This window comes from Moschus berezovskii, chromosome 8, assembly GCF_049115385.1.
Source record: "Moschus berezovskii isolate FMDL1 chromosome 8, NW_MosBer_1.0, whole genome shotgun sequence".
Lineage (NCBI taxonomy): Eukaryota > Metazoa > Chordata > Mammalia > Artiodactyla > Moschidae > Moschus > Moschus berezovskii.
In genome coordinates this window covers 43,765,985-43,780,380 of record NC_142467.1, presented here as the reverse complement: position 1 = coordinate 43,780,380, position 14,396 = coordinate 43,765,985, and the positions used below count along the sequence as shown (strand labels likewise).

The window sequence follows — 14,396 nt, the reverse complement described above, 5'->3', positions numbered from 1 at the left end:
ATTAACTTTAGACTTAGTTTGTTCTTTTTCTGGTAACTTTGGGTATAAAGTTAGGTTGTTTACTTCAGATTTTTTTCCCTTTATCACTGTAAATTTTCCTCCTAGAACTGCCTTACCACATTCCATAAGTTTTAGTGTGTTGTGTTTCATTGTTGTTTGTCTTAAAGTACTTTTTGATTTCCCTTTTGTTTCCTTTTTTGACCCATTGGTTGTTAAAGAATATTAGTGAATTTTTCAGCTTTTTTCCTATTATTGACTTTTAGTTTCATAACATTGTGCTCAGAAAAAAATATCCTTGGTATGATTTCAGTCTTCTTACATTTGCTAAGACTTGGTTTGTGACCCAGTATCTGACTTACCCTGACACTGCGCTGTGTACACCTGAGAGATATATGTGTTCTGATGCTCTTGCATGGTCTGTTCTTTATATGTCTGTTAGCGTCATTTGTTCTGTAATGTTTTTCAAAACATTTTTTTTTTTTGCTGAATTTGTTTTTGGTTGGGGGATTTAGTCATTGTTGAAAGTGGGTTATTGAAGGCCCCTGCTATTATAGTGCTGCCCCTTTCTCCCTTGAGTTGTGTTAATACTAGCTTTATATGTTTAAATATTCCAGTGATGAGTATAGATATTTACAACTGTTATATCCTGTTGATGAATAGTCCTGTTTATCGTTACACAATGACCTTTTTGTGTCCTGTCATGGATTTTGACTGAAAGTTCATTCTGTCTGATATGACTATAGTTGCTTCAGCTGTCTTTTGATTACCCTTTGCATTGACTATCTTTTCACATCCCTTCACTTTCAACCTGGTGTCCTTCGTGTTTTTCATTTTGTGGTTATCATGAAGGCTACATAAGACATCTTACAATGGCAAAAACTCTATTTTAAGCTGATAACTACTTAACTTTAATTGCATACAAAATCACTCTACACATGTACTTTCCTCTTCCCCAATTCATTGTTTTTATGTCATACTTTACATTTTCAATATTGTTTATCCATTAACAAATTATTGTAGTTGTAGTTTTTTTTTAATGCATTTGTATTTTAACTTTGAAACCAGAGTTAAAGGATTTATGTATGACCATTTCAGTATTAGAGTATTCTGGATTTGACTGTATATTTATCTTTACCAGTAATTTTTATACTTTTAATTTTTAATGTTAAGTAGGCTTCTTTCATTTCAACTAGAAACCTCCAATATTTCTTAAAAGGCAGGTTCAGTGGTGATAAACTTCCTCAGCTTCTGTTTGGTTGGCAATGATGAAATATTTCTTGTTAACAGCACTGTTTACTATTAATAAAATGCTAAATGTTTATTAAGCAACTATTACATGCCATACACCTTTGTGGCTCAGCTGATAAAGAATCCGCCTGCAATGTGGGAGACATGGGTTTGATCCCTGGGTTGGGAAGATCCCCTTGAGAAGGGAAAGGCCACCCACCCCAGTATTCTGGCCTGGAGAATTCCATGGACTGTATAATCCTTAGGGTCGTAGAGAGCTGGACACGGCTGAGTGACTTTCACTCACTCATGCTAGTGGTGGATTTGCTCAATTATGTCTCTATCACATATATGAATGAACTCCTTTTAAAGAGGAAATGACTTGAAATATATTTTCTTTCCTTGGCAGTTTTTGATTTTTGGTGTGTTTTTTTCTTGTGTGTGTGTGTGTGTACATATGCTTGTTTTGGGGGCTGAATTTTGAGGCTTGGCCTTTGCTTTGAAGCAGCAATAGTCATTCAGAAGGCTTATAATTAGTTTGGGACTCCTGAATCCAGTGTTATGTTTTGTATCATTGAGCATTGATGTGACTGTAAAAATAAAGATGAGTGATGCTATCATTTTTTCAAGTACAGGTTTTATTTATTTCTGTGTAGCATGGAATGCCTATCATGGCATCAGGCTCAATTTTATTGATCCATAAATTTTATTTCCAAATAAAAATGTGATATTTCAAGAGTTTTACTTTCAGCAAGCTGTAATACAATGAGAAGTTGTGGACCAAAATGAAATTTGAAAGACTTGATCAATGTTTTGTGCTTAAAATGAAAGAATGAATGGAACCATATATACCAGTATTTGTTTTTCACTGTTTAATTAACTTCTTTAGAAAACATGTATTTTAATGTGTTCCGTTACTCATCACATTAAATTACCAAATGTGTCAATTCCTCCTCAGAGTAATGATTAACTTGAGAATCCTTCGTTGTATACTATACATTTGAATTTCCAAAACAGAAATTGACTTCAGCTTAGACATTATCTCTGACCAGTGGAGATATTCTGAAAACTGTGGGTCACTGATTTATCTCTGAGCCAAACTTTCTGGTCCAGACTCCCTCCATGAAAAAAAGTCTCTTCAAAGTCAAGCAGATAATTTTTCCCTTGACCATTGAAAAGCAGGATTGGATTTGCTCTGCCTGTTTTGAAGAGCCAAAGCAAGTGAGTATCATTTCCCATCAGGTATTATCTGTGAAGTGAACCCTTAAATGAAAGGCTGGAATAATGTTACTGTTCTAATTGTCTGTCATTAGTTTGACTCTAATTCACCTGCTTTGGGCTTGTACATAGAAAATATTTTTTCTGTCCTTTGGTTAAAATATTGCCTCTTTATATTTCTTAAAGAACCTTCCCTTGGCAAGATTATGATAGTGCCATATCATCATAGTTTGCACCAGACTTTTGTTTGACTGCTGTGAAAGTGAAAGTGGTATTTGTTCAGTCATGTCTGACTCTTTGCAATCCCATGGACTGTAGCCCTCCAGGCTCTTCTGTCCATGGAATTCTTCAGAAAGGAATAATGGAGTGATTAGCCGTTCCCTTCTTCAGGGGAGCTTCCTGACTTTCCCAACTAGCCTACTAGTTCGTATGTTGGAGATGGAGCTGATTCCTTCCCTTTAGTTGCCAGGGTTCTCACATTCGCCAGATATGGACCACAGAGTCTCATGTGCTGTGCTGTGCTTAGTCACTCAGTTGTGTCCCACTCTTTGCGACCAAATGGACTGTAGCCCAACACCCTCCTCTGTCCGTGGGGATGCTCCAGGCAAGAATATAGGAGTGGATTGCCATGCCATCCTCCAGGGGACCTTCCCAATCCAGGGACTGAACCCAGGTCTCATACCCCTGGTCATAGGGGTTTGTTCAGTGATAACCTTGTGGCTCAAACTGGCATTCCTAACATCCTTTCTGAAAAATATCTTTTCTTTGCCCTGTGACAATGAGCTTGGGACCACCTGTGGACATCTTACTGCCCAGTGGAGCAAGCAAAACTGAGAATGAAGTCTAGACAAGAAGATAGAGCCTTGGTTATATTTTAACTGCTACATTCCATCCCACCTTAAGATCCATTTGGGGTTAGAGTAGTATGATTTAGGAACCTCAGCTTTTTCATAAGGCTGATGTGACTGCTGTAACCAAAAGGGTCCTGGCCAACACCTCTCTTCTCACTTGTGCCTTAAGTACTTTGTGCCTCTGTTTGACGTCATCTCCACTCAGCCTGCATATTGTATATATTCATTTATCTCTAACTCTTGTGCTCTGTTGGAGAAGAAAATGGCAACCCACTCTAGTATTCTTGCCTGGAGAATCCCATGGACAGAGGAACCTGGTGGGCTACAGACCATGGGGTCTCACAGAGTCGGACATGACTGAAGTGACTTAGCACTTGTGCTCTGTTGCTTGTGTTTAGTCATGCTGGCTTTGTACCTTTGTAGAAGATTGTTGCCTAAAGCCTGTAATACACAGAAGAACCCATTTTCAAAGCTCTGACCTTTAAAAGTATACTATTTTTCCATTACAATAGAGACAGAAAGTTGTAGGACTGGGCATAACCTTTGTCTTGTAGGTGACTTGGAGGAATAATGTGACCAGACCTAAGAGGACAGCAGCAAACACAAAGGATCCTGCCACCAAAAAGTTTGCAACATCCAGCCATACCCTTTCCTTTGTAATGTCAAAGAAGTTTGAATTCTACTTTTTTTTCCCCTTGGAGTAATCTACATTCTATTTCTTTTTTAAAATTATTTTTAATTGGAGGATAGTTGCTTTACAGTATTGTGTTGGGTACTGCCATATATCAACATGAATCAGCCATAGGTATATGTTATGTCCCTTCCTCTTGAAACCTCTCTCCAACCCACGGTTTTGAGTTTCCTGCACCATACAACAAATTTCTACTGGCTGTGTAATTTTTCATATGTTAATGTATGTGTTTCAATGCTACTCTCTCAATTCATCCCACCCTCTCCTTCCCCTGCTGTGTCCACAAGTCTGTTCTCTATGTCTGCATCTCCACTGCTGCCCTGCAGATTGGTTCATCGATGTCATCTTTCTAAATCCTGTATACGATACTCATTTCTCTCTTTCTGGCTTACTTCACTCTGTATAATAGGTTTTAGGTTCATCTGTCTTTTTAGAACTGAGTCCAGTGTGTTCCTTTTTATGGCCGAGTAATATTCCGTTTTGCTTTCTTGGTAAGATGTTTTTCTGGGACACTAGTCCACCATCTACTTGGCATGATGGCTTTCTGAGTAAAGTTAGTGTTAATTCCCTAATACTTCATCTCTGCCTTTATTGGCCATCATTTAGCAAGCAGTACAAGCTTGGGCTGGTAGCAGTACCTGTACCTGAGGCCTTAAGGGCTTTGTCAGGCACTTGACTTGATAATTTCTCGACTGATTATTTTTAAAAAATATTTACACCTTATAGAAAAACTCAGTATTCTGAGTACAATATAATATAATATTTTAACATGTCAGAAGAATTAAATGAAGTTTGAAAATTTGAGATTTAGAAAGCAGTGGAGTTAGATGCATATTCCTGACTTGGATTAAAAAACTGCATTAACTTACTTGAAAATATCTATTGTACACTTCCTAAAAGCTAGGGAGTATGCACAGAACTAGGATACAGTAGGGAAAAAGCAAGGCTAGTTTCAGGCCTAAAGGAGAATATTTATTTTTTAGCAGGAAAGATTAATATGATTCAAACAAAAATACAAATAAATACATAATCACATCTATGAGTGCAAGTTTGGGGATGTATATAGCAGGGGATTTTTAGTTCTGGGGTTCAGATGCCTGAATCCTAGAGAAAGTGATAATAGAATATGAATTTAAAGATTGAATAGTAGTTAAGTAGAAGAAAACATAAGAGTGGAGCTGTATTTTCAAGAGAGAGTAGCTTTTTTTTTTTTAAAGATTTTCAAGTAGAAAGATATATGATTTCTTTGAAGCACTGGAAGGAGAGGGAGATTGACAGCAGATGAGACTGAAGATGTAGACAAGCGGCCAGATCGAGCCAGGCCTTTCAAGTCTTCGCGGTGGTGGCTGTTTTTCCCTTTCAAGCCATGGCAAGCCATCTAAGAATTTGAGTGCACAAAGTGACACAATTAGGTTTACGTTGAAAAAGTTAAGCTTTCACTGTAACTTAGTGATTCTTAAGTCTGGCTCATACTAAAATCATTTTGGTTTTGGCCAAATCATTTTGTGGGTGGTGTGGAGCTCAAAACAAAATACTATTACCTGGTTCCTATCCCATTCCCACAAAATCAAAATCTATTTGATTTTGAGCTCCTAGCTCTGGTCATTGAAAGAGACACATGTATTCTAGTGTTCATTGTAGCACTGTTTATAATAGCCAGGACATGGAAGCAACCTAGATGTCCATCTGCAGACGAATGGATAAGAAAGCTTTGGTACATATACACAGTGGAGTATTACTCAGCAATTAAAAAGAATGCATTTGAACCAGTTCTAATGAGGTGGATGAAACTAGAGCCTATTATACAGAGTGAAGTAAGCCAGAAAGAAAAACACCAATACAGTATACTAACACATATATATGGAATTTAGAAAGATGCAAATGATAACCCTTTATATGAGACAGCAAAAGAGACACAGATGTATAAAACAGTCTTTCGGACTCTGTGGGAGAGGGTGAGGGTGGGATGGTTTGGGAGAATGGCATTGAAACATGTATATTATCATATGTGAAACGAATCACCAGTTCAGGGTCGATGCATGTTACAGGATGCTTGGGGCTGGTATGCGGGGATGACCCAGAGGGAGGATAAGGCGGGGAGGGGGGTTCGGGAGGGGGAACTCATGTACACCCGGGCGGATTCATGTCAATGTATGGCAAAACCAACCAATATAATATTGTAAAATAATTAGCCTCCAATAAAAATAAAAAAAATAAAAAAATAAAAGAGCTCCCTTCAGGTGATGTTTGGGATCTTTATTCAGTTGTCAGCAATGTTTCAAACAAAGCACATTTCCATTAAATAATTCTTAAGAGGGCATGTTAAACAATTGCCACATATGAGTTTGACAGAATGTGACCACTTGCTGGTCTGATAATTCAAGTTTTGGATACTTTTTCTTAACATTAGAAGAGGTAAGTAACTTTTTAGAATTTTCTAGCGTCTCATAGTGAGTGATCCCTCTTCAAATAAACAAGTTGAAAGGAGCTAGGTAGTTAGTCTGTGTAGAGACACTGTGTGTCTCAAAGCAGCTTTCTTTGTATTAAATCATCATATTCTGCCTTTGTATAAAGTCTGACCTTGGTTTTTCCAGTTGTTTTATGATTTTTGTTTTGCTGTTGTTTTATTTTTAAATTAAGAACTACCCTACCTCTTTTTTTGCCCAAAAGAAGTTGGGCACCTCGACATGATTAATAAGTTCATGAACCACTTGCTATGATTTCTTTTGAAACAAAGGTTCTAGAACCCCAGATAGAAATCTGATTCTTTAGAATTTGTAGTCACCATTTCCTCAGTAGGATTTCTTCCTTGATTTAGGGGATTTTATTTTGTAGTTGTTGCTGTTAATTTTGAGCATTGCCTATTGCCAAACATGGGAATTGCAATTGTTAATGGTCTTCTATTTTTAGAATGGTAATCTTGAGCTCTTAAGGTTCGGAGAGAAGGTCCAGTTCTCTGCAAATAGCACTTTGTTCAGCCTCATATAACTGACTGCAAGTTTGGTCTCACTGTTTACCTTGCCTGTGAGTTAATCTTGAAGAAAGACTTCAGTGTTATGTGTAGAGAATAAATGAAGAGTAGTCATGTGGTTGGCTAATGTTCCAATACAGCATTAGGACGCTTGTCTCTGCTTAAGGTGGTAGACCCCTATTATGTAAAGGATAGTTGGCAGAAAAGTTAATTAGCCAATCAGATAGTTGATTCTAGGAACTCAAACTAAATGTGAGATACAGTTTTGCTTTTCAGTGAGAGAGATTCTGGTTTTTGCTCAATTCAGTAAAAGGAAAAGTAAACCAAAATGTATTTATATGCACTCTAATAGACAGTTTGCGTAAATTATCTCATCAAATTCTAATAATTCTGTGAGGTAGAGTCTGTTGTTATCCCCATTTTACAGATGAGAAAACTGAGGCCCAGAAAGGTCAAGCAAACTAATTACAGCCTTTAAGAGAGCTAAGATTAGATCCAGGCCATCAGATTATAAGCCTTCTCTTGTGAAGGTTAGATGATCCTGCCTTTCCCAAATGATGCTGGGATAGAGAAAACACATGGAAAATTCACCCAAATCCTACTTTCTGGCCTCAGTTATAACATTAAGAGTCTTTTGCACCTCTGGACAAGTCGTTTCATCATGTGGACCTCCATCTCCCTTTGCAAAATGAAGGGTTGAAACAATTTGTATCGGATCGTCTCTGGGGTTCCCTCTTCCTCTGAAGTTCTCTGATTCTATAATTGTGTCCTGACTTTAGAGGTACTCGTGCTCCTTCCCCACCCCACCCCCACAGATACTGCTTCCCAAGGCAAAAGTCGAATCCTCCTGAAAGAACCCATTGCAGTTTAATGCTAAACCCCAGATCACACCAAATCTATTATTCACAACAGCCCTTCAGGAACACACAGCACTTTTAAAATCTGGCAATCCAGTTCTTCAAAATAAGTTGCTAGTGAGATACAATTTTGGAGGTACAATATTCGTACCCCAAAAAAAGAAAAGAAAAAAAAAAAGCTCAGAATAAATGAGACTTTCTCTTTAAATCACCTTATTCTACAATGTTACTTTTCACAACTTAGCTTTGACTTTTTAGATAAGGGGTTTTCAGTGTGGGAGAAGAGGGGTGTCCTCTTCATATCTTTAGAAATTTTCTTTTTGTGTTTTATGGAAAGGTAGACCACATGGTCCAGGAGAATGTACATAAGACATTGATGGAGTGCCATCCAGAAATAATCACAGGTGCAGAGAATTAGGACACATCCTGATAAAAGGTACATTTTTTTCTCCTTTCTACTTCTTTATAGAAAGTATTACACAGTCTGCATTACACAACACCTATTACACCAGCATGCAAATGTTACATTTTCAGACCAGCATCTTATAGAGCAGAGAGCCACAAAAGTGCCTGAAAAATAATTGCATTATATTTAGTGACATCAGTAAAAGATGCACACATCAGGATAAGGGAACAACTCAGAAGTACCGAACCAGTCTGAAAATGCTAAAAATATTGTTCCCCCTCCAAAAATTGAAATGTTGAGCAAAGACAGAGGCAATGGCAGGTAGAGAGATCAAATCAGAATTTGCATCTCTCAGTTGTAATAGGATTATAATCAGGACTGGCAAGAGTTGGGGAGTTGGGGGAGCTAACATGAGTCATCAGCTGGGGACTGTGAAAGTTGAAAGGGGGCGGCATGGAGCGGCAGCAAGAGGAGACTCAGCTCCAGCTTCTAGCACCCCAGAGCAGAGGCTGTGTGGAGAATGGCTGAGAAATCAGCATGGGCTCTAGAAGCCCTTGCCTTTGTGGTTGTGTGAGCCCAGCAGACACATGGGCACTGGGGCAGGGGAGTGCGTCTGTGCTTGACACATGTGTTTCCCATTGAGAGCTGGAGACAGCCCAGTAGCTGGGAGTTGGCCTGACAAAGCTGTATTGAAGTACAGAGTACGGTTTCAAAGCAGTCAGAAAAAGAACGGGAATGCTGTTCAGGAAATTCTTCAGGCATGGGCAGGGACTTGGCTGCAATTCTGCAGTTGGAAAATCTGACTGGGGCAGCTTCTGAACACAGGCTGGGCCTGCTCACCCTCGGCAGGCCGAGTGGCTGCCTCCTTCCAGCCGCTCCACACACGCCTGGATTGTGTGTGATTCATCAGCAGCTCTGTGAAGCAGAGGAGAGGTAGGGGACTGTTTGGTCCTTGCGTTTCCACACTTTCTCTTCACTTTCTACCTGCTGATTGTTTGGAAGTACTCCGAGTTTTTGTGGGTGGTGGTTGGGGGGTGTGTATGTGTGGGAACAAGTTAGAACTTCATCACTTAAACATCTGGTGTGGGGGTGTAATCTTTTCTTCTTCCCCAGGTCCTTCCAAAATGTGGTTTTCAGCAGGGCAGAGACGCTTTGAAAAGTTAGGATTGAACTGGCAACACCGCTGTGAGAAAGAAAAGTCTGTGAACTCTTGTGTTGTCACCCTGTTCCAACCTTCTGTAACTTATCTACGAGAAAGGACAGTTCATTGACAGGGAAGATAATTTTAGATGAAACTGTCTGTGTTCTTCGCTTCATGGGAGTTTGGAGAGGGGCATTTATAGCAGAAAATGGCTTTCATTTTAGAGGGAATCGGGGTTTGAAGTTTCTATTTTGGATTACGCTTTCAGGGTGTAGGAACAGAAAATGTGCATATGAGATCCTGGCATCTTTTATTATCATGTGGGATTTTGACTGTCATTAAGGAGCTCAGTGATATATTTGCCTAGAAATATGCTGGATCAACATGTATAATTCTGTTTCTATAATAATTTTCAGTTTTTCTGAGTTGCCGAAGTATCTGGCAGTTCTCTCAGAAAATACTTCTGTAACAATGTTGTGAAGCAGTTATACTCCAATAAAAAATACTTCTGTATTTTATGAAGTTTAGACAACTATAGAGTCGCAGAAGGCAGTAATTTACTCAGAATCAGTTAAAAGATAGACATGTAACCATGTGAATTTTATTTAATTTATTCTATTTTGCACCTTACTGAAGAGAGTGCTTTTAAAAATAACAAATTTTAGATAATTATTTTTCATAGATATCAATTATAATGTAACTGATTTTTACCCCTCCTCCACAAAAGCTATACCTAATCCTACATTTAGCATTTAGAAAATGCAAAATATAATATAAATGCATTTCAGGAAGTAGTTCAGTTCTGAAAGAGCTGGACCAAATCTCACGGGAGCTTTGTGATTTCTGGCAGAGCCATGAGTGACAGCAATGGTGTTTTCCAAAAGGGGCTTGGCCAGGAGTATAGTTGGAGAAATAGATGAATGAATGGATTTGTGGCTGCTCCTTGAAAAGCAGAAGAATAGCTAGATCTCTTAGGGTGGACCTCAATAAGGTTTGTGTTTACTTTTATTCTAAGATATCTCAACAAGTATCTGATAGCAAAGAGTTAGATTAGTGGGTGAGTAAAGAGTGTGGGGCTGGACTTGTTCATATCTGTCTGCATAAGACCTAGGATATGTGTGCAGGCATTGTGTTTTGTCAGTGGCAAGTCAGCCCTCTCAATCGGCAGTTTTATTTTCTCTACAGTCTACACTTGGAGGAGGGAATTAGGAAATGACTGGCAGCAGGAATTCTTATTCTGAGAAATGGCACACAAATATTTTCTTCATGAATGTCATCTTTGGGTTGGAGTGAAGAGAGTTTGGAATAATTCCAAAAAGGGGGAAGAAGATAGGATAGACAGTGACTACACTTGGGTTGCCTATGGAGTGAGTAAGATGCCAAGACAGATTGGGAAACCAATGTGAACCACAGCCAAACACAATGCCAGTGAAAAAGGAGACTCTGGAGCTCTAATGTCATGCTCCTCTAAATTTAGTGCATGTTGAGCTGAACAGGCATGAAATAACAACTTCACATTGCAGAGCTATGCACAACATTGCCTGAAACTTGGAAGAAACACTATAGTTTCCCTCTTTTAGAATTATGGGAGGTGGAAATCCAGCTCCCCTGACATTTGAAAAAAAAAGAAAGAGGGGTGAAGGAGGGTAGAGGTGAAGAAATCCAGGGCAGAGGTACAAGCTACAGGGAGGGAGGAGTGGCCACAACACAAGCTGGGTGGAAGGAGATCCATGTGCAGGAAGGAAGCATACATGCTAGAATAGCAAAGCCCAGTGGGCACTGATTGGTTCAGCTTGAAATGTGTGGCTAAACCATGGCCTTGGTGAGAAGAATTGTTTTACCCTGTTCTCAATAGAAGACCCCATGGTTAGTCCACCATGCTCTGCCTTATGGAAGTAATTAGAAAGCACATTTTGTAAGAATGGCATTGCTCAAGGGTTCAGATTTCCTAAGTGAGGAGGGAGCAGGCTCTTAAGGCCTTATTTTTAACCCATATTTGTTCTGTCCAGAGATATTTCTGCTGGGATTGATGAGTGAAGGGGCCAGGTGGAGACGGGGGAGGGGTGGCAGCAGGCAGAGCTTGTTCCAAGACCTGCCCATGGATGCTTCATCCTTAAGACAAACTTTTGAAAAGAAATATATTAATAGAAGGATACATATGCTTTATTGCAATTCGTGAATTTAATCTATTTTTTTATTTTAAATACGTCTCCAAGGGCATGTACCACATTGTTGGTGAAAGTATTTAATATTCCATAAGGTGAGAAGGTTCATGGAATTATGGAATTGACCATCTGGAAAGGATTAAGACTTAACATCCTGTAGTCCAGAATCTGAGCTTCAGTGATATAAAGACCCCTTTTAACAGGGCGGGAGAAAGTCCATGCTCCCACTGTTTTAATTATACTGTTTATTTAAACATGTACAAACCCCCAAATACTCACTTAGATATTACCTCTTTATTTTAATAATTTTTAAGCATCCATAACACTAAAATAAATATATGAATTAAATACAGAGAAAAGTATCTAACAATATTCAGGTTATCAACATTGGTTTCTTAATATAGAGGGTGTTTCAGTGTGAGCATGAGTCTTATCAAACTCTTTGCAACACTATGGACTGTAGCCTCCCAGTCTCCTCTGTGGACTTTTCCAGGCAAAACTATGGGAGTGGATTGCCTTTTCCTATTCCAGGGGATCTTCCTGACGCAGGTATCAAACCCACATCTCTTGTACCTCCTGCATTGGCAGGCAGATTCTTTTCCACTGGTGTCACCTGGGAAGCCTAGAGGATCCTTCACTAGAATTTAATAAGGTTTACACCATGAACTGAAGGTTATTCTGATTCCAGACACTCATACTCTTATATCCTGGATACATACTTGCTTCTTCCATAACATTTTTTCTCTTCAAACATACCTTCGTTTGCATGCCAAGATATCCTTTGATGTGCACCTTGAAGGAATATGTCATGCTGGGTTATATCCCACTCTACTCCTTTCTCTAGTCATGACAATTGGAATCAAATCACTTGTTGCCAAATGACTGTACAATGAATGCAAATGCACACACCCAAACCACGAGTAGCAGCCACTGGTCATGACTTGGGTCTGCGTTTCCTAGGATAAAATGTGAAAAAAATAAAATAAGAACATCAAAGAAATGAGAAAGCAAAACACAAGAACAAATCTGGCAGAAAACTCTCTGAGTCTGGAGAAAATCTGAGAATCCCTGTGCCCTGGAGACTCTACCTTGAGAAGTAATGATTTTGACTAATTCTGGTTCCACGGAGGAAACTGCAGGAATTTAGGAGGGAATGGCTCTGGAAACACCCCATCCATTTTTCTAAACAGTATAGCCACTTTTATTTGTTTCATGTATTGGGGTTTTGCAAGGAATTTCATGTGAAGAGAGTTTTAGTGCTGTATCAGTGAAGGCTCCATTTGGCTGCTCTTAGAGTCGGAACATGTAGGACCTTACTTTTTGTGCATGTGATGTATATTACACCTAGATAGTCCAGGACTGTTGTGGCAACTGAGCGGTGTCTCCAAAGATCACAGCTTCCTTCTGTTCGTTTTTCATCTCCATGTGTCATGTTCAAGTCAGAACAAAAATGGCAAAACATGAAAAAGAAAAATACTTCTCATGAACCTTTGCTTCTTTAATCAGGAAGGGATCTCTTCCCACATAGACTTCCTCATGTCTCAGAATATACCCAGAACTGGTCATGTGCCTACTGGTCCCATGCAGTTATAGTACTATGATGCGTGGAGGCCCTCTGAGTGTGGAATAGGAGCCCACAGGTCCAGATCAAGAGTTTCAGAACTCTTCCAACTGTCTTTTGCTTCTAATTTAAAGAAGTATACACTGAGACTAGAAAAGATATGTTACCTGCTGGGAGAACACAGGTATTCAGAGACAATGGCTTTGCTTCTTGTCCCTTGACTCTGAGTCTAGTGTCAGCTACTTGTTATGTGCGTGGCTTAGTAATGACAGGTGATTTGGAAGCTATGTCAGAGAAAGTAACATAATAGAATCTTAGTAATAGGAGAGCCCTCGAAAATCACCTGGTTCCATGGTCTTTCAAAACCTCTTGAATCAGAATTTCTGAGATTAGCGTTGAGGAATCCCTCTATTTTTAAAAACTCCTCAAGTTATTCTATTGAAGCCAACCAGACATTGGTCTTCAGAACTGATTTACCCTGTTGGGGCTAAATCATTATTTACTGCACAAGTGCTATTTATAGTGCCGCTGACAGATATCAGCCAGATGTGACACCAGTTCTTTCAGTGATGGAGAACCTCACTATACTGCAGAGCAGTTTGGGGCATTATTTACCATCTCCAGTCTCCTCAGGTTGGGCCCATTTACATCTCTGCACTTTGTAACCCATGGCCACTGCTATACTCCTAAGGCACATTAGAGGGTGGTAGGACTTGATACAGAACTGAGGTGAAGAGAAGGAATAGGAGTAGTGGTGGCCACAAATCTTGGGATAGGTCCTGAGTCTACAAAGAGCTGAATCTCAGTTTTTCCAGCTGTAAGATGGGATCAGATGGCTGTAAAGTGTTTTCTCTCACATTCTACTGTTTTTTGCATTCTCAAACTCTCTTTATGAATCTTTCTTTTAGCATCTACCTCATAGTATGTTGTGAGCTTATTCTTAGAATGTCCTTAGCTTGGTGCCTTGCACATGGTAAGGACTTAAGTATGTTAGCTGCATATATTTAAAATTAGTTCCACATGAGGCAAACTGACAAAGAAGGAAATAGGCATGTCAAATGCTAACATGAAGCACGGAGACAGTCAGCAGAGGAGTTTTATGCTGAGTGATCCAGGTTACTGTTTCTTTGTCACCTTAATCTCTCTGACGATTCCGCTGTCCTTTTTCTTTCACCTTTGCTACCACGCAGAAAGGTAATCATCTTTCTTATGGTTTCAAATTCCTTTTGTCAAGTGTGAACTGTCTTCTATAAAGGAAGCCATGTAAGCTGTGACCTGTCGAGCAAGTCTGCAGGACTGGGGGAGGGA

At 39.3% G+C, this 14,396-nt stretch overlaps 1 protein-coding gene across 2 annotated transcripts in view; it reads left to right on the top strand.

Moving 5' to 3' along the window:
* Positions 1-14,396, top strand: part of SGCD (sarcoglycan delta) — a 648,169-nt gene that overhangs the window by 185,509 nt on the left and 448,264 nt on the right. The window contains exon 1 of one of the 2 annotated variants that reach the window (XM_055429151.2): positions 9,015-9,154. The exons of the other annotated variant lie outside the window; for it this stretch is intronic. The gene's annotated coding sequence lies outside the window, so the exon portion shown is untranslated. Of the gene's footprint in view, positions 1-9,014; positions 9,155-14,396 lie in introns of those variants that run through there. 2 annotated transcript variants of the gene reach the window in all.